The 19,032-nt window shown below is 37.8% G+C and overlaps 1 pseudogene; it reads left to right on the top strand.

The window, feature by feature from the left end:
• The first annotated feature begins 7,846 nt into the window (after window positions 1-7,846).
• LOC124235061 (T cell receptor alpha variable 22-like) lies at window positions 7,847-8,437 on the top strand (annotated as a pseudogene).
• Window positions 8,438-19,032: the final 10,595 nt, after the last annotated feature.

Here is a 19,032-nt window from a genome sequence, read left to right as displayed (position 1 = left end):
CCATGCGCACCTGTCACCAACACCCAAACTCTGAGCCTGGGGCTCCAACCACATGTCCTATTTTAAAGTTGAGGAACCTTTCTCCATTAAGTGGTTTTCTAAATTGACTCTCTCTCCAGATAGAAGCAATTAAATATAAAAAACCTTGATATAATGATCTGAAGTTAAATTGTGATTTCTTTGCTCTTTACATTTTTATCAACTTGGGTATAAATAATAGCTTTATTGAGATTAATTTGCATGCCATACAGTTCACTCTTTTAAACTGGACAATTAAGTGGCATCTAGTACATTCACAATGTTGTGCAACCACCACCCCTACCAAGTTTCAAACCTTGTCATCACCCTTAAAGGAAACCACATACCCATTAAGCAGTTACTCACCATTCTTCCCTCCCCCCAGCCCCTGGCAACAACCAATCTGCTTTCTATCCCTATGGATTTACCTATTCTGCACATTTCCTATAAATAGAATCACACAATATGTGGCCTTTTGTGTTTGGCCTCTTTCACTTAGCATAATGTTTAAGAGGTTCACCCAACTCAGGAGCAAATGGAGAAAGGCAAATATTCACCATTAACCAGTCGCTTGGGTTCCCCACTTCTAGTTAGCCTGCTTAACTCTTCCCCATTTTTTTCTTTGTCTGTTTTGCTAGAAGTTTGCCAGTTTTACTGGTCTTTTTAAAGATCCAGCTCTTTGTTTCATTGATTTTCTCTATTTTTCTAAGTTTAATTTCATTGATTTCTGCTTTTATCTTTATTTCCTTCCTTATGCTTGTCTTGGATTATTTTTTTCTCTTCTTTTTCTAGGTTCTTGAGGTGTGAGCTTAAATGATTGAATAGAGACTTTTATTCTTTTCTAATATTTGCATTTAGTGCTATGACTTTCCCTCTCAGCACTGCTTTGGCTGTATCCCACAAATTTTGATACATTTTAATTTCATTTCCATTCAGTTCCATGTATGTTTGATTTCCCTTGAGGCATTTTCTGTGACCTTTAGATTATTAAGAAATGTGTTGTTTAGTTTCCAAGATTTGGAGATTTTCCTGTTATCTTTCTGTTATTTATTTGTAGTTTTAGTCCATTGTGGCCAAAGAACATACTCTTTATGATTTTAATTCTTTTACATTATATGCCGTTTTGATGCATTACATAATTCTGTGTTTAAACGTGGTGTTGAAATAAACCACAGTAGTACAATAGTTTTAGAGAGAAATAAACATAATTCGATGCTTAGTTGTGCCCAGACTTCTGATCTACAGAAACTGTAAGATGATAAATGGGTGTTGTTCTAAGTCACAAAGTTCATGGTAATTTGTTGCACAGCAATAAGGAACTAAAACAGACTTTATAAACTGGTTAATGAGTATTATCGTTAATAATATTTAGGATTCATTACAATGTAAGAAAACCTGAAATGTAATGAAATCTTACAGCATATAGTAACTTAGACATTTTCCAAAATTGGACTATAACCCTAAAAATTTACATGGCATTTTCATAGTGCCCTGTGAATTTTTAAAAAATAAACAAATTTTGATAGACCATACTAGGAGTAAAGACGGAGTTCTCTTTCTTTGTCCCGTATAGGAAATATTACAAATTTATTGTCACATGAAAAGACAATTAAAAAGTATGGAGCCAAAATAACATAGAAACAAAAAAGTGTCATAGAAATGTGTCAGGGAAATAAATAATAAAATATGATATAATTTTCTAGATTTTATGACGTTTGCAGTATTAGGTTTTTAAAATTTGTAATTTGTTAATATTTTATTTCTCATTCTAAAAAATTATTTTTATCCAATTTGTTATTCATAATTTTATGTTCTTTTAAAAAGCCCTCACTTTATAAGTTGCAGTGCCTACAAAACATAAATCCTCCTCTGCACATAATCCTAATGCTTTGAAAATGATCTATAGAAGGGCAGGAAAGAGGCGGGAAGATTCGCAAAAATTATGAACTTCTCCTTAGCTCTCTATTTGGCCGCTGGAGGGCGTTGTTGCCTAAATTGGAAATTCTAAAAGATCAGAATAAACTTACAAAAACCTTCCTTTCCTACAGTTAAAAAGCTATTCTGACCACATTCTTTAGACAATGACTCATAAAGAATCTCGGACACGAGAGGCAGGCAGTTTTGTCACAAAAGCCTCTCTTCAGAACAGTCCCTACATCATCCCTAAGAAGAAGAGATCTAAGCCCCTGTCGTTCCTCCTCAACCTCAGAACAACTGGGGTCAAGTGCCCCGTCACCAGATTTTTGTTTGTTTGAGGGGAATGTCCCATAACGGAGCTCCCTGCTTCTTTACTGCTCAGCCATGACCTTGGTGTTCACCTTGATGCTTGGGGTGCTCCTGTTCCTGAGTGAGTACCGTTCCATTTACTCCCTTGTCCACGAATGGAACATTGTTCCGGTTTGACTCTGAATGGAGACTTTTTGTTTTAGCTGAGTTCATTGAAACAGCATTGATGTTTCAGGGGGAACTGGAGCCCAGTCAGTGACCCATCCTGACGTCCACATCACTGTCTCTAAAGGAGCCCCTCTGGAGGTGAGGTGCAACTGCTCATCTTTTGTTCTACCGGACCTCTTCTGGTATGTGCGATATCCCAACCAAGGACTCCAGCTTCTTCTGAAGTACACATCTGGAAACAGCGTTGTTTCAGAAATCCAAAATTTTGAGGCTGAATTTAAGAAGAGTGACACCTCCTTCCACCTGAGGAAATCTTCAACCCATTGGAGTGACTCTGTCAAGTACTTCTGTGCACTGAGTGGCACCGTGCCTGGGACTGCAGGGAGAGCTGAACACAAGCTTCCTGAGACACTGTAGCTCAAAAGACTTAGGGTCTCAGCCTAAGTTACATTCAGAAAGTTGGCATATTCTGTGGAAGCTAACGTACAGAGAATACAGAATCCTGAGAAGTATCTAGTTCCTATGGAAATCTTAGACTGTTTTCTTTTCTGTTTTGCAAAGGAAAGTCTTGTTTTCTGAAGTGCAACATTTTTATCCTCTAGAGTCAGGATTCTAAAGGGAATGAGGCTATAGGATTTTCAACAAGCTGAAGGACGTTACTTGCCCGCTGGTCTGTTGAAATAGTGATGGGCTAAGATGGCTTGAGGTTGGCCATGTGAGTTGGTATCAGGCAAATCAGAGAACTGCTTTACAGTGTTAATCTCATCTCTCAAGCAATCAGAAAACGAAGGACAACTGGTTATTTCAAACTTCAATATTTCCAGATTATTTTACTAGTATCCTGAGAGGCTTCTTTCCTCAAAGAACTTCAGCTCTTTGACTGAAATATTTGAGATTGGTGGACTTAAAGCTGGCATTTAAGGATGTACACAAGGTGATCTTTCCAAAGACAATATAGAATGAAGGAAAGAAGATCTTCTTTATCCAGTGACACTCCCCTGCCCCCCACTCCCAGTACCAGGCATTCTAAATTAAACACGACACTATGCCGAAGTTGTATGTGGAATATTGGAGTTGGTTGTTCTATGAGTGACCCACTCTTTCTTTATCAGACCCACCTAGGCTACCTCTCTCCTTTTTTTCTCCCGTGTAAATAGATTTCTCTAATACCTGCTGAGTGCTCAATAATAGTTAGAGATTCCTTAATTATCATTATTTATTTTTCTACACTATTTATCACAGTGCCATTAGTAAACATTTGCAACATACTTGAACAGTTCATCTGATCTTCAGTGTCTACAGATCATTTCACTTTCTAATTCAGTGAAAGTACAGAGGTCCTCAGTCTCTACCCCTTTTACCTCCAAATCTGTTTTCAGTTGATTATTATTATTAATAGAGTCTGAGACAAGAGCACAAACTAAAATTATTTTCATATGTTTTCAAAAACAGGTATTTTTCTCTTAAAATAATCTACTAAAGCTATGAAGCAAAATACAAATAATAATTAATAATGAACAGTTTTAATAAGATGTATTTAAAACTGAAATTTTACTTAAAATTTACTTTAAAACTTGATAGATATTTTTATACAAATAAAACTATTCACAAAATTATTCACAGTTTCAATGCCAATCTAATTTCTAAAGTAAATAATCACTATCACTCTGTATGCAGGATTGGTCTAGAATAAATATATACAATTTAAAAGTAATTTTGTTTCCTATTGCAAAGCGTTCCAGCCATCACGGGCAACTGTTGTGAATACTGTGCTGATTCATGAGCGTCCTTCAGAACCACAGATGGGTGCATAAGAGAAGAAAGAAAATGGGTCTTCAGCACTCCCAGGAAGCAATATTTCATTATGCAAGAATCTACTGCATCCATGTATCTGAGATGAAAGATTGAGCTAGTTAATTTTTCTTTTGTCTTCCCTAAACTCCCCTCAACTTCCAAATCAAAGTCTGCCCTCTGTGTCAGCAGCAGCACGGTCCACAGATTGTTCTGATATTCAACTGCAGTTTCAAGTATTACCGAACAGGTTCATTTTTGTCTGTTGTTTGGAAAGCCAAACACCAAGATGGAGAGATTGCAGCAGAGTGAGCATTTTAATCACAAGGCAGCCAAGTGAGGAAATGGGAGAATGAGATTCAAACCTGCCTCCCTGAAAATGGGGAGTCAGGATATTTATGGGGTAAAGGTGGTCTGAAGTGTGGAGGTAGATGATTGGAGGTGAGGAGAGGCAAGGTAATTGATGATCTGCGCAAGCATAGTCAGACTTCATGCCTCTTCATAGGACACGTTCACAAAATGATGGTATGAGGATAATCTGAGGGTAGAGTTTTTAGCCTCTTGACATCAAAAGGTCACTTGTCAGGCATCTGTGTGGGCCTAGTTAATGGGTTGGTGGTCTCAATTGATCTGAACTGGACAAGTGGGGTCCTATTTCCTGAAAAACAGCTCAAGCCCCCATTACCATAGTGAGCCAGGCTCCAGGGAGATGTTATCTATAGGACCTGAGTGCGAGTCAGTTAGCATATTGCTTAAGCAGCACAGTTAACAGTTTGAAGGTGGAACAACTAAAAACTGTAATCAGTAATTGGAAAAAGAAAAAAACCTTTAGTTACTAGCTACCTAATCATCAACGCCTAACTGTTTACTGGTTTCATAAAGGCAACAGTTAAGATATGTGAATAAGCATTTTCCTTGAGCCTAAATGGTGTTAGTAGCTGCTAAAGGTCACACATTATGCCAGGAAACCAAGTGACCGAGAGACCCTGTGTTCTTTTTTTTTTAAAGATTGATACCTGAGCTAACAACTGTTGCCAATCTTCTTTTTTTTTTTTCTTTTCTTCTTCTTCTTCCCAAAGCCCCCCAGTACTTAGTTGCATATTCTAGTTGTAGGGCCTTCTGGTTGTGCTATGTGGGATGCTGCTACAGCTTGGCCTGATGAGTGGTTCCATGTCCGCACCCAAAATCCGAACAGGTGAAGCCCTGGGCCACCAAAGCGGAGCGTGTGAACTTAGCCACTTGGCCACATGGCAGGCCCTACTGTGTTCTTTAATACATTTACTTGTGTGTGTGTGATCCATGGCCCTTAATATCCTTTGATATTAATATCCTTTGATATCCTTAATATCCATGATCCACATACTTGTTCATCTTCTTTGTTCCTTGTATTTAAAATAAAGGGTCACCTTTCAAAGATCACTTATTTTTGCTTTTGTTACTGTTGTCTCTTGTCACCTCCGTAGAAGGCATGCAGTATCACATCTTCCATTGTCTCCTGTAATATGGGCTTGAAATAATGGTTACTGCCTTGGGGTTCATGTAGTATTTATGGCATGCTTCTATTGTGGCGTCCTTTAGGACTTTATTACATTTACAGAGATGTTTGTCTCCCCCATTGTATCACAAGCTCTGTGAAGGAAGATAGAGTATCTAATTCATTTTTGTATTGTCTCAAGTCTGGAACACTCTTAAATACATGGGCTAAACTGGATCACATTGGAGGGCTCATTTTTTTTAAGTTTAAGAGTAAGAATTAAATACATTGTTTTCATATTATTACATAAAATTGCATTATATGAAAGAATTTATTTTCATAGAAAGGTACTGTGGGGACTCATGGTCCTATTTATGGTGTTCTCCATCCTTGTGGACACTTCTGTGGCTCCAAGTCAATCCACAGGTACAGCCCTAGAAAAGCCAGCTGGGCTGAGCTATGCATATCTGCTGAGTGAGAAGTGTTCCTTTCTTAAGATTTGAGCCCATTAGGAAGCACTATAGACTTTTCTTAAACCCAGGAACTACACAGAGGGACCTAGTTGTGAACAGTTGTGAAAGATTTGAGAAATCCTCTGAGTGTGCAAATGGGGGCTAGTAAAGAGGGGAGAATAATTGTGTGTAAGGAAAAACTAATCATTATCAGCACACAAAAAATATGCTTCTTAGGACCAGCCTGGTGGTGTACTGGTTAAGTTCACATGCTCCACTTAGGCAGCCCACGTTTCTCAGGTTCAATCCCGGGCATAGACCTACACACCGCTCATCAAGCCATGCTATGATGGCATCGCATATACAAAATAGAGGAAGATTGGCACAGATGTTAGCTCAGTGATAATCTTACTCAAACAAATAGAGGAAGATAGGCAACAGATGTTAGCTCAGGGCAAATCTTCCTCACCACAAAAAAAAAAGTATGCTTTTTGCTGAATATTCCTTTCAATTAACTCCTCTACCTTATTCCCTGATCAAGTGCTAGAAGCTTATAGCTGCAGTGCATACATCTACGTTTATATTGTCGTCATTATATTTGTCTATGACTTTATCTTTATCCGTATCTATCAGAAAAGACTCCTGGATCAGAGTTATATAAAGCAAAAGGGAACATGGAGAATTCCAAAGTATGGAAATCAGATTTTTATGATTTTTTCATTTTTATTGCCTAAGATTTTTACATATCTGGGGAAAATATGAACTTCCATTTCACAGGTTTGAAATTATTTCTAAACAATTGAATGTCACTCTTTCTTTAATATTCGTTTTGTCTTTTTCTTGAAACTAGAAAACCAAAAAGATGAAAGAGAGAGAAATTAAGGGAAAAAAAGAGAGAATTTGGAAGTAGAAATGTAATGATTGGAGAAAGTGGGAGGAAAAGAGGAAGACAGAGGATTTAGAACAGAAAAAGATGAATTGAACTACAAGTATGAAAACAGGAAGTTTTTACAGACAATAATTTGAAAAACAAAACATGTTATGCAGCAGCAAGGATAATATATAAAAATAATATCCAAATTGATACTATTTTTTTCACAATTTACAGTCTTATCAGGTTCATTTCTTATAACAATATTTACCACAAGTTTTGGCTATTCCAGGAGAGATCCAATCCAAATATGTCATATACTCCAATAATAGGAATTTGTTAAGTGTATATATAATACATAACATTTATGTTCTTATTACTTTGTATGACTAGAATGTCTCAGATAATCACCTCATAGGTTAGTAAAGATCTTTTTGTCAGAACAGGTGCCTGTTTTGGATTTAAGAATGTGGATGTTCTTTCTACGGACCTCCTCAGGCTGTAATTAGCACAGATGAGGCACTTGTCCCTCTGGAGGAGGCCTCTCCCTTTCCTTCTCATACTCTCTACTACATCCAGGATTATCAGAAAATGTCCCTTGAGTACTAGAATAATGACCTTTCTCTTTGCCCTCTCACTCCACCACCCTCGAGTCCGTTGTCAATAGGGGTGAGGTTGGAGGGTGGGGCTTCCGTCACAGGGTGTCTGGGCCTGAGCAGGGTTTGTGAGTGAGGCTGATTGGTCGCAGAAGCAGGAACAGTTCCAGAACCAAGTCATGACACTCATCACCCCAGGGTTTAGTTATTATATCATGTGAAAATGTCCCGAGCAACAAGGCAGAGCATCATGAAGAGGCTGTTGGGCACTGTGCTGGGGCTCTTGTGCACCCAGGTTTGCTGTGAGTTGGGGCTGACCCAGATGGGAATCTGAAAGGATTCAGTAGCCACAGTGATGTTGAGGGAGGGAGCAATGGAGTTCACAAGTCTTGAAGACTTTCTGTCCTTCTCATAATCTATGGGAGCACTTTCTGAGTTTTGTAGGTGTTAGAGTGACCATCACCTGTGACTGCTTCTCTGTTTCTCATCAGGTGTGAAAGGGGCGCAGGTGGAGCAGAGCCCCCCAGCCCTGAGTCTCCAGGAGGGAGCCAGTTCAATGCTGCGGTGCAATTTTTCCATCTCTGTGAAGAATGTGCAGTGGTTTCGCCAACATCCTGGGGGCCGGCTCGTCGACCTGTTTTACATTCCTTCGGGGAAAAGCAGAGTGGAAGATTAAACGCTATGACAGTCATGAAAGAACGACGCAGCTCATTGTATATTTCCTCTTCCCAGACCACAAACTCAGCCATTTATTTCTGTGCTGTGAAGCCACAGTGTTTCACAGGCACCTGCAACCTGTACAAAAACCCTCAGCTGGGCTCAGCTTCTTCTCCAATGGTAATCACATCACAAGACCACCACACAGTATTTGCACAGCTTAATATTCCTAACCCACATTGGTCGGGTTTTAACCACAGACACTTTTTGGCCCTACAGGTTTGGGACTTTGGTCTTTATCTTCCTTTCCCAATCTACATCTCTTTCTGTACTATAAACCTCTAACTTGGAACTAGCAGAGTAGCTGCTAAGAGGATAGAACGAAAATAAATATTTAAGCAACAGTATGCTGGACTCCAAAAGGTTAAAAAGTGAAAAGAATAAAAAGAAAAAAATTACTCCAATAAAGATGTTATTAGAGGGGGTCGGCCCCATGGCCGAGTGGTTAAATTTGCGCGCTCTGCTGTGGAGGCCCAGGGTTCGGATCCTGGGCGCGGACATGGCACCGCTCGTCAGGCCATGTTGAGGCGGCGTCCCATATGTCACAACTAGAAGGACCTGCAACTAAGATATACAACTATGTACCAGGGGGGATTTGGGAAGATAAAGCATAAAAAAAAAAAAATGTTATTAGGCAATGATCTAGGTTAGTTGGGTGTCTTAAGAATGTTCGGGTCTGCCTCACCACAATGTGTCCCAAAGCAATTACAAACACTTGCATCTCATCCTACTAGTGCAGTAAAGCAAACAAAAAAAATTTTCTGAATGCTCATATATTGCGAAAAAAGCTTTAAAATGTGTGTTCCATTCAACTAAGTCCCATTCATGTTCTTGAGGCTTATTTTATCTTCTAGGATATGGTCTATCCTGGAGAATGTTCCCTACGTGCTTGAGAAAAATGTGTATTCTTTTGTTGTTGGGTAGATGTCTGTTAGATCTACCTGGTTTATACTGTTTTTCAAGTTTTCTATTTCCTTGTTGATATTCTGCATAGTTGTTGTATTATTGAAAGTGAGATATTGAAGTCTCCAGCTATTATTGTTAAATTATCTATTTCTCCTTTTGATTCTGTCCATTTTTGCTTCATGCATTTTGGTGTTTGTTGTTAGATACACATATGTTTATAGCTGTTATATCTTCCTGATGGATTGAATCTTTTACTTTTATAAAATATCCTTTATCTCTAGCAACATTTTTTGGTTCAAATTTTATCTTGTTTAACAATAGTATAGCATAGCAACTTCAGCTCTCTTACATTTGCTGTTTGCATAATATATGTTTTCCATCCCTTTACATTTACTCTATTTTTACCTTGGAATTGAAAGTATGTCTCCTATAGACAGAATATAGTACATATATATATACACACACACATATATTTTACCAGTTTGATAGTCTCTGCTTTTGATTGGACTGTTTAATCCATTCACATTTAATGTTATTATTGATATAGTTGAATTTACATCTGTCAACTTAACTTTGTTTTCTGTATGTCTCATGTCTTTTTTGTTTCTCTGTTCTTTCTTTAAAACTTTCTTTAGCATTAAGTCAATATTTTCTAGTGCAATATTTTAATTACTTTAATTATTTTTCACTATACTTTTAAAATTATTTTCTTAGTGGTTACTTTAGAGCTTATGATATGCGTCTTAAATTATTAGTATCTACTTTAAAATTATGCTAACAATTGATGTGAGATATAGGAATGTTACTACTTTGTAGTTCTATTTCCTCTTCCCCATTTTTCATGCTATAATTTTTATTCTTATTCCTTCTATATATGTTACAAGCCACCAGTAGATTGTTATAATTATTATCTTGTACCTTTGGCAACCTTCTGGCAATGGGTTCAGAGACTGAACTTTTGGTTATAGTACCTCAGAATGTGACCTTATTTGGAAATAGGGTCATTGCAAATGTAATTACTTAAGACAAGGTCAGGACAAAAAATTTTCACATATTGAGGTATGAGGTAACTATTCAGGTTCAAAACTGATTTGACTTGAACTAAAAAGCCTGACTTATAGCCTATTAAGCATACATTGTACATCTGCTTACCCATTAAACTAAAGAATGCACTTTCTTAACATAAGAATGCATACTTACCCTCTTACAACCTATTGGAATGCCCTATTGATAAGGCCCAGCTTGGTCCCTTTTCTGACATCAGGGTCATATTGACCTGATAATTTGCAACTAAATATCTTTTAGAAACTTTGATGAAAACTTATCCTGGGTGTATTTAATGTATGTTCTTTGTTCTAAATAGATATAAGACTGTGCTGATACCGTCCTTCTCTGGAATGCTTTCTAAGGCCTTTCTGGGTTATAATCCTCACTCTGGCTCAAGTAAAACTCACCTTATTTCTCTTACCTATACAGTGGTTATTGGTTATTTACATTGACAGTCATTAGGATGGGCCCTAATCCAATATGACTGATGTCCCTATAAAAAAAAATTTGGAAATGGGATGGAGACATGAACAGACATTTCTCCAAAGAAGATATACAGATGGCCAATAGGCACATGAAAAGATGCTTATCATCGCTGATCATCAGAGAAATGCAAATCAAAACTACACTAAGATATCACCTTATAACCCATTAGAATGACAAAAATATCTAAAACTAATAGTAACAAATGTTGGAGAGGTTGTGGAGAAAAAGGAACCCTCACACACTGCTGGTGGGAATGCAAACTGGTGCAGCCACTATGGAAAACAGTATGGAGATTCCTCAAAAAATTAAAAATAGAACTACCATACGACCCAGCTATTCCACTACTGGCTATCTATCCAAAGAGCTTGAAGTCAGCAATTCCAAAAGTCCTATGCACCCCAATGTTCATTGCAGCATTATTTACAATAGCCAATACATAGAAGCAACCTAAGTGGCCATCAACAGAAGAATGGATAAAGCAGATGTGGTATATATATATACAGTGGAATACTACTCAGCTGTAAAACAGAACAAAATCATTCCATTTGCAATAACGTGGATGGACCTTGAGGGAATTATGTTAAGTGAAATAAGCCAGATAGAGAAGGATAATCTCTGTATGACTCCACTCATATGAGGAATTTAAAAATGTGGACAAAGAGAACAGATTAGTGGCTACCAGGGGAAAGGTGGGGTGAGGGGTGGGCACAAAGGGTGAAGTGGTGCACCTACAATACGACTGACAAGCAATAATGTACAACTGAAATTTCACAAGATTGTAACCTATCATTAACTCAATTAAAAAAAAAGAAAATTTGGACAAAGAGACAGATACACATGGAGAACACCGCATAAAGATGAAGACATAGATTAGTGTGATGCTTCTACAAGCCAAGGAACACGAAACATTGCCACCAAATTATCAGAAGCTGGGCAAGAGGAATGGAACAGATTTTCTCTCACAGCCCTCAGAAGGAATAAATCCGGCTGACACCTTGATCTAAAACAAAACAAATTTGTTCTCTTATGATTCTGCAAGAAGTCTGAAATCACTTTCACCACCTATAGTCAAGGTCATGGCAGGGTTGATTCCTTCCAGAAGCTCTAGGGGAGAATCCATTTCCTTGCCTTTTCTAGCTTCTGAAGTCCACTGGATTCATTGGCTCATGATTCCTTCTTGAATCCCTCCAGCCTCTTACTTTCATCATGTCTCCTTCCTCTTCTGGAGTCAAATATTCTTTTGTTTCTGTCTTATAAGGACATTTGTGATTATGTTAGAGCCAACCAGATAATCTAGGATAATTTATATCAAGATCCTTAAATTAATCACATATGCTCAGTCCCTTTTACCACAGAAAGTCACATTTTCAGATTCCAGGCTTTACGACCTGGATATCTTTGGGGGCCTTTATTTAGGCTACCACATATATTATAACAACTTTGGACATCCATTCTGTACCCAGTCTAGGGCTTGTTGTTGTTTGCTTGTTTAATTGTTTCGTGATTTGACTCTTTCAATTAAGTTCTTTTCCCCCACAGTGTGCAGCCAGTGATGTTCTTTTTCCAAGGACACAGTGTTGGATATGTGCCCAGACACTCTGAGATGATAGTGGTTTTAGCAATGTTCTCTTTGACAGTCCTTTTCCTTAATCTCTGTGTTAAGCTCTCTGGTTCTATTGGTATCACATGTAGCCAATAGCTTCCACTAAGTGCTGGCTGATTGCTCTATTGTTTTCAACAGTGTCCTGGGGGCATAAATTGCTCCAAGGTCTGATCCAATTAAATTCAAGCTCTTTTGCAGAGGTAGTCTTTGAGACTCATCTCTGAGGCTTTTTCAGTCCCCCAGAAGACTCTTCCTAGCTGTCTCTTTTCCTGTTCTCTCTGTTAAATTTCTATTGAGTTGTCTGTGATTTAGCTTGCTGCTCTCATTGAGCTACCAGCCTCCTCTTAATTGCTTACCACCAACACCTCCATTGTTTTCAACAGTGCCCTTAAACTGGAACCTCCCAATGCTCTATTCCAAATGAAGTCTTCTCTAGGGGAGACATGTCTGTTCTTAGAGCTGCTTCTCTCCGTTGGCACAAACTTTGTGCCACTGTTCTGGAGCTATGAGAAGGTACAGAGGCCTGCTTATCTCAGAGGGACCTACCAGCTTTATGAGCAGTGTGCTGTGTAGGGGCAATAACTTCTGGTTTTCTTGGCTTGCCTTATCCAGCATGGGACCACTACTCTATGGGGTGATGGTAATAGAGGCCCATTGTTCTCATTCTACCATCCTGGGGTAGAGCTTCTGTCCTATAAGTGGAGACTGGGGGGTGAAAAGTAACACTGGAACTCTCAGTTCTTCTTGCTTGACACAGAGCTTCTGCAAAACAAAGCTGGGGGAGATGAGAAATGTTGGAATTCAGTCCCTCCCAGGGAGATACCGTAGCCCATACTGGGAGCTCAGTGTGGGGAGAACCTTGGGTTAATGGCTGCACCCACCAAAAGTGGAGCTTCTATCACGCTGAACTGGAGGATAGGGACTGGGTCATGGCTCCAATGCCACACTTATGGAGATTTAGCAGATTTTCCTGAATAAATAGTTCTCTGTATATCTTTTTTATTTCTTGTATACCCTTAGGAGAATTCCAGAGACTTTAATATTTTAAAAATAATTTTCACCAGTTATGATCATTTTACTGGGGAAAACATCTATGGATCTACTCACACTAACATTGTGGAATCACAGCCTCCTGTTCATGTTATTAGCAAATAGAATAAACCTACACAGAAGATAATCATAAGTTCAGCTTTTCTTTGGGATGCATCGACTTTCTCTTTTGAGAAAGAAAACTATCATTTTGTCTTAGTCTAACCCTGTCACAAATATAATTAATTAAACACATCATGAATCGCCATTATAAAACAACTAGGTATTTGGAAAGTATTAATGTTGCAAAACAAGAATGTCATATCGTTCCTTAAATCAAACACTAGTTGTGCTCAGAAGTATTATCCAAAATAAATGAAAACTAAGGCTCATTTCTTCAAGTTTATGGTTCTTTAACAGAAAATATCATCAGTGTTGATTTTTACAATGTCTGACTCTATAGGTATATCAGCTCTCCTGAAGATGTCCTGATTATGAAGAGTACTGCTATTTTTCACCAATGAAAATAATGAACAAACTATTTAAATACCCTCTGTCTTAGGTCCTGTTCCCAGAGGCAGACCTAGAGATGAGGATTTGTGCACCTGAATAGGGAGAGGAAAAGGCAAAACAAGGGTCATATTTCAGATGATGTTCCTGACATTCTGTCAGCCTGATTTTGTGGGGAGCTCTAGAGCATAGATCCTACTATGGTTTGTCCACTTAGAGACAAGAGAGCTTGTCTTTAGTATACCTACAAAAGTCAGTTATTATCTAAGCTGCCAGCAGCAGAGCACACAGAAGTTGGGGCATGAGCACATATGAGGTTTCTGAAAGAACTTGTGCAGTTACCAACAGTGTCTAATACACCCACTAAATTGACTCTTTGAAACAGTTCTGCAGATTTGACTGCTTTTGCTATCATTCAAGTAAAACTTCTCAATGTTCACATTCATCTAATTTTTTTGCATCTTCAACTAACCATCCTCACGTTATCCTGGCCACTGCTATACACATCCTCCCCCAGTACTATCCATTCTTTTTTTTTTTTTCGGTGAGGAAGATTGCCCTGAGCTCACATCTATTGCCAATCTTCCCCTTTTTGCTTGAGGAAGACTGTCTCTGAGCTGACATCTGTGCCAATCTTCCTCTAGATTTTGTAGGGGGATGCTTCCACAGCATGGCTTGATGAGCAGTGTATAGGTCTATGCCCAGGATCTGAACCAGCAAACCCCGGGCTGCCAAAGTGGAACACGTGAACTTAACCACTACGCCACTGGGCTGGCCCCAGCACTATCCATTTTTCATAGTCAAACGTCTCTGCTCTCTGAGTGATAAAGGACATTTCTCACTCGTATAACCATATTTCTTTCCTGGTCCAGTGTTGCCTCCCTGAGCTTTCCTTCAGATCTGGTATTCTTTGATTCCAGATATCCCTTTTCTCATTCACTAATCTTCCAGAATTGTATTTACCATCCAGAGGCTGTAGATTGTTTTATTCCCTTTCGGATGAAATATCAGCAGAAATAGTCACGTGATCCTAATGACATCAGAAGATAAGGGCTATCTGTGATACTGACGTGTGTGAAGGAAGAGACAGAATATGCATATGTCTCAAATCTGTACAGATTTTATAATTTAAAATTTACTTTTTATATGTCAACTCTCATCAAAAGAATTTGGAGCAAACTGAATGTTAGCCTTGGATCCATAGCTCCCTAACATGACTTACAACTTGAAGTCATTGTCTCAAATATTCATGAGGAGCAGAGCATAGTACAAGAAAAGATACAGAGAGGATCCCTGACTGCTCTGGCTGACAGTGCCTTTTGACTGGAACGAAGCAGGGATTAAGAGAAGCTGTGCTTGAATGAGGAAGTGAATGAAGAGCCTGAGAATCTTAGAAAAGCTCTGCTAACATTAAGTGGGCCCTGGGCTGCATAGAGTGAGGCTCTGTATAATCAGTGTAAGCGCTTTCCACAGGGCAACTGACCGCACCTTCTGCCCTGGTTATGGAACTTCTTACTTCAAGGGCTTTGGAGGACCACCCCATTAGTTTATTCCACTGAGCAGGCGGTTTAAGCTTCACTATTCTGACCCATCAGTTTAGGCCTGAGAGGGATTGTGAGCCAGCTGCCCTCTGTTAGCTAAGGTGGAAGCTCACAGCTCCTTCATCTTTGAACTTTTTCATTTTCAGGCAAGCTGAGTTTTCGATGGCTAATTTCAATAGGAGAAAATCTCTAATTTTAAACATGCTAGCGACCTCAGGTAGCCATAGGCTTCAAAGTTAGGCAGCCCTTCTTCACTCATCCTCCATCTCTCTCCTTTGCTCTTTGCTTGCACACATACATAGTTTATGACTTACTCTAAGGACAAAGAGATTTCTATGATTAAGTTCCTATTGGGAAAGAACACCAGGACAGGATATTAGAATAAGTTAGGTGGCGATTAACCTTCAAATTTAACGAGAACTTGAAATGCAGAGTGGCTTGTTTTCTACCATTTGAAAAGCTTTTCTATAAAAAATGGCTTCTAATACAATTTATGAGAGAGCTACAATTTTGGATGCTCATCCTTCCACCCTTAAGTCTATTAACAATATTTTATAGATGTGCATTAAGGGGCTACAATTTTCCAGTCACTAGTGTTAGTACTGGAAATAGATCAGGGACCAAAAAGACAAAGATATTTGCCTTTGATGATTTTATATTCTAATAATTCATAGTGAGGAAGACAGACAATATATAATACAAATGAATAAATATAGAGCATTGGAGTGTAAGTCCATAAAAAATATTGAATGATGAAATTGTTACTGACTTGGGAAGGTGCACTGTTGTCTATCTGTCATCTATATGATTTTTATAGATTCAAATTATTTGATTTTATTCAGCATGGTAAATATTTTTTGTCCTAATTTTAACTGAATATATACAGTTATCAACAAGATTTGGGCACTCTCAAGAAAAAGATTCTGTTTGTACATTAAAGTATATGAAGACCATTTAAACAATTACATTTTTTGAAGTTGACTATAATCTAAAATCCAGAACTGTGGTGACACCAACACCTACTGCAGAAAAATGGAGTCTCTAGGTAAATCATGGTTTAGTTGTGGAGTAAACAGATTGTATTTCAATTTCCCTTTTAGTCACTGCAGGTACCAGTCAAAAAATTTAGAAATATTAGTTTAGAAATCACGTGCTCTAATCACCTAATTTTATAGATTAAGAGTTTGGAATTCCTCCCAAAGATTCAAATGTAATGGAGAAATCCTGGATTACAAGCTAGCTCTTACGTAATAACTGGTGGCCCAGAAATGTCTGTTGAGCTAAATAAAGCACAACCGTTCCACGGGTAAGTAGTCTAGTCATTTTTTCAGGGCCTTGTTTCCACTTATGCCTAAATATAATAGTCTTCATTTTTGGGTGTTCTTGCGTATTTGACAACCAAAATCAGTGACTCTGTTCAAATGTATTTTATAAAATTGCTTCCTCTGTGGATTATGTATAATGCTGATAATAGTAGGTTTATCTTATATACGGGTTGAAACCTTCCCTGTTGAAAAGTCACAGCACTCACAATGGCCAAAAAAACACATTCAATTTTGTATTTCTTTTCTTTACACATTCTAACTTAAATCTAGTGATACAGGGACATAATTAATGGGACCAGTGACTTATAAAGTTGAATTATGCAATGCTTTTCTCTTTTCTCAAAAATCTTTCTGTCTTTATTTCAAATCCTCTGGAAAAACGGAATGGATTTTAACACTACTGGAAAGTTAGATCCATTAGGCTTCCTCAACTGAGGTCCTCTAGAGAATCTCCATAAGCAAATGGTTCTCAGAAGTTGACTGCTAGCTCAAGAACCTTAGAACAAGCGGATGACTACACAAAGTAGACAGCTTCTTCCCAGTGCCATTGGAACATGAGACATCTTTGTGCCTCATTTCCCTTTGTAGACTCTCGTTTAGTCACATTTTTACTAATTTAATGTTATAAATTCTAACTTGGCCTACCATGTTCTTCTTATTACCAATAACAAGTTTCCTAAGCATAGTCTTTACTCAAGATAATAACCAACTTAATTTACTCAATCCTCCAAAGATAATGTCTTCACAGCCAGTTTGGAAAATGATACAAAGGTATGTTACACTAACACTACTAGTATAGTACTCTTTATAGGCAATACATAAGTAAAAAAAATCATTAAATTAGAAAAAATATAATGTACCATAGTGGTTATTTGTCAAAATGATACCCAGAGATAATGCACATATAGCTCCTGGGTTCTATTTCCTACAGGGGAGTCAGTCTCTTCATTGCCAACCCAGAACCAAAGTTAACTGTTCTGTAAGTCTATTGGTTAGGTCATTCCAAGGGCATGACTACCAAACATTCTGTATGGACAATATCTCCTTACAACGATTCTAAGGAGATGAAAACTTTCCTCAAAAAAACTCCTAAGGGTAGTGGCACCATTCATGATCATTAGATAACTTGAGGTGGTCATTGAAAATTCTTTCCTCACATTAGTTGACACAGTAAATAATGTAACCAAAGTCCTGAAGGCACAACAAACCAATGAAAATTCCTTTGCTCAAAGGGTTATGTGTATTAGAATAGCCTTATATTTTGTGGGTGCCAATCAAGAGAAATATTCTGACATTGCAACTAGTTCATATTGACCCTACATTAATATTATATATGAATAAAAACAATTTAATCAAAAGTACTTAGATAGATAGATAGGTAGATATATAGCTCGATAGACAGAGAGAAACAATCTGATATGTAATATAGACTTAGAAAATCATTTACTTGAATATTGGGACTCCATTGACTGAACATTGAGACTATCTCTTTCATGAATGAGACCCAAGCACTGCCCATTTAGTAGGCACTTAGTAGACACTCAGTAAATATGTATTGAATATATGCATTAATGAATGAATAAATAAATAAGAAAAGAAAATACATCAGAAATTCAACTAACCTAAAAAATCCTCTTAGGGCACTGGAGTAGGATGGGATTAGATTGTAGATTGAGAAATGGCAGCTCTTACCATTGTCTCCTATTGGACTGGGATGGTGTTTTTCTTTGACTGCATTTGAGATGACATCAAATACACATACAACAAAATTCTCTCTGTGCTTAGGAAAAAAGTGTGCTTTTCATTTCTTTTAACTTCTGTTATTTAAAATGTAGAAATCTCTATTTTTAGGGCTGACTTTGGAATTTATCTTCAATTTCTGTCTCTATGTCCTTCTATGTTAACATTAAAAGCCAAATTGATTCTTCCTATGTTCATATTTCACCCATGAGGATAAAGTAAAGAAAATATTAAATTTTTGTCCCAGCTCAGAATGAGAGCTACCAAAGATGCTGCCTTGCTGGCTGGTCACGGCCTCATATCTTCTGAAGTCTGCAGAATTTTTCTATTCTCCCTTATCCGTTTGGAGATCAAAGGTTCTCCAGAGCAGATAATTCCAGCACTCCTCCCCAGTTTCTTTTCCCCATGAATTTTGTTAGAAATATTTAATTTACCTAATTTATATGTTATAATTTATATGTTAGAAAAAATAAAAAGAAGTTGAAATTGATTTAATTGTCTTCTATTATTTTTTAGGGTCATGTATAATATG

This window comes from Equus quagga, chromosome 2 (genome assembly GCF_021613505.1).
Source record: "Equus quagga isolate Etosha38 chromosome 2, UCLA_HA_Equagga_1.0, whole genome shotgun sequence".
NCBI classification, from domain to species: Eukaryota; Metazoa; Chordata; class Mammalia; order Perissodactyla; family Equidae; genus Equus; species Equus quagga.
The sequence above is the reverse complement of the archived record's forward strand: the minus strand, read 5'-3'. Positions and strand labels throughout refer to the sequence as shown.